The sequence below is a fragment of the Etheostoma spectabile genome, chromosome 6 (genome assembly GCF_008692095.1).
Source record: "Etheostoma spectabile isolate EspeVRDwgs_2016 chromosome 6, UIUC_Espe_1.0, whole genome shotgun sequence".
NCBI classification, from domain to species: domain Eukaryota; kingdom Metazoa; phylum Chordata; class Actinopteri; order Perciformes; family Percidae; genus Etheostoma; species Etheostoma spectabile.
The window spans coordinates 7,475,167-7,477,398 of record NC_045738.1 but is presented as its reverse complement, the minus strand read 5'-3'; positions in this window follow the sequence as shown (position 1 = coordinate 7,477,398).

Genomic DNA, 2,232 nt, shown 5'->3' with positions numbered 1-2,232 from the left:
TCTATCTATCTATCTATCTGTTGATATGCCTATGTGCTCACACATAGTAGTTATTTGAAAATATGTTTAATTTATTTCTTCCATGGATATGTAATTACATATTTGCTTTTTTATATTAATATTTAATAGGTATTCTTCTCAGGTAACTTCTCAAAAGCACACATGATAAACTGGTTGAATTCAACAAAAAGTAAAGGGCCCCCTGACCAAACAGAACCCCAGTTAAATTAAATAAGGCTCTTAAAGCAATATATGCCATGGATAACCAAAAAATGAAACTGAACACGCAGCAAGATTTTTTTAGGACGAAAACGGTGCAGATCTGTCATAAATCGGGAATGGTCTTGCTGTGCCGTGAACGCATCATCGAGTTTGAACATTGTTCTTCAGATGAGCTGCTGCCTCCACCTGCTGGCGGTCCAAGCACAGCAGCACTCAGATCAGCACGAAGCTCTGACACCATCATCCGGACACGTGTTTGTCTCAGTTTTAGTAGTTTCCACTTTTTCACTAAATAAAGTAAAAGAAATTGATGTATGTTGTGTAAGTTATTTGGAAAATATGTGTGTTTGTGTGTGTACGTGTGTGTGTGTGTATGTGTGTGTGTGTGTGTGTGTGTGTGTGTGTGTGACACATGTTGTTGCTGTGTGTGTCAGTTGTCCTGATTGCTCTGCTGCTACAACAGAACAACAAACGGAGGTTTCTATACCGAGACAGACTAATTGTTGGTTAGACGGTTGTAAAGTAATTAGACGTTTTAAGCCAAACCCATCTGCAGTCCTGTGTGTGAGTGTGAGTGTGTGTGTGTATGTGTGTGTGTGTGCGTTTATGTGTGTGTGTATGTGTGTGTGTGTGTGTGTCTGTAGGTGTGTGTGTGTCTGTGTGTGCGCTTGTGTGTGTTTCAGGCTCCTACAACAATATCACATATTTGACTGTCTGCCTGAGTCTCATTTGAAATGCTGCTTTACTGCTGTCACAGACCCTCTACATGCTTCGCTGTTTTCGCACCTTATAAACAGTTAAGGCTGTGATCGTGGTTTATTGCAGGAGGGCATCTAGTTTAGTTCAGAGGCCGAAAATGTCCCATGTAATATGTTAAGTATCTTGCATAATACATTGACTACATGTTGCGATTAAGACAACAATTGAGTGCAAAATAATCTACAAATACTGAACTTACTTTGTTGCTTTGATTTGCTCTCACTTACTTTTTCGTGACTTTCTATTGATTCTGAATTGTTGCATCGCTGCGTGTTGTTGGGTTGGCTCCTCGTTACTGCAAATTCCATTTCTGTAAAGGGTTTTTAATCGACGAATCCAAGAATATTCAAAGATAATTCATGTGTTCATGTGTCACATTTATATTAAATATTTTGTTAAACACAATGCTTTTTAAGGGACTCTAAAAATCAAAACGTAATGGCCTTGTTACAAATTAAGGTCCCTCTCTCATTTCCACAATAATATTATTGTAATATATAAATACTATTATTTAACGTAAATTCATGCCAGCAAGGTTGAAAAAATAAATAAATTTTGGACAGGCCTCAGGTTTTTTCTCTACGGCTTAGAGTAATTGGGTTGTTTGCACCATAAAGCCCAGTGGTTACAAGTAAGAAAAGTGTACTATTTCAATGTGTTTCCACTGAAATCAAAACAAAAAGAAAATTCCTTTTAAAAGAAAGAATGAAAATTCTAATTTTGTAGAAATAGTTTTGAAATGTTAAATGTGATTAAAGTAATTTTTAAAAAGGTAGTATTACTCTAATAAATTATGCAATGCTGTGTACGTTTGTTAAAAATGTGTTAGAAATTCGTGCAAAATTTTAAGCAAAATAATAAGAAATGAATAAGCCATACTAATCGTCTCATGAATACAAACTACTCTTTATTTTGGATGAAACCAGGAACGACGAGGTAGGCCTATCTGAAGTGTGCACAAATGGATCAAACCCCAAAACGGTCATACAAAACAAAAGACATCTAGATTACAAAAACAATAACTTAATGCAAATAGGTAGCAGAAAACATTCAGGTAGTCAAGGATCATTCCATGCAAATAACAAATTACACAGTCAACTATTTCTGTGCACCAAATACAACACATCTACACTTTGTCCTCTCACAAACAGGAAACACTGGATAAGAAAAAAAAACATCCAGCATGGTTTTAACAACACAAACTTTACAACAACATGTGTAACATTCCAGGAATATTAAAGACCCCCCCCC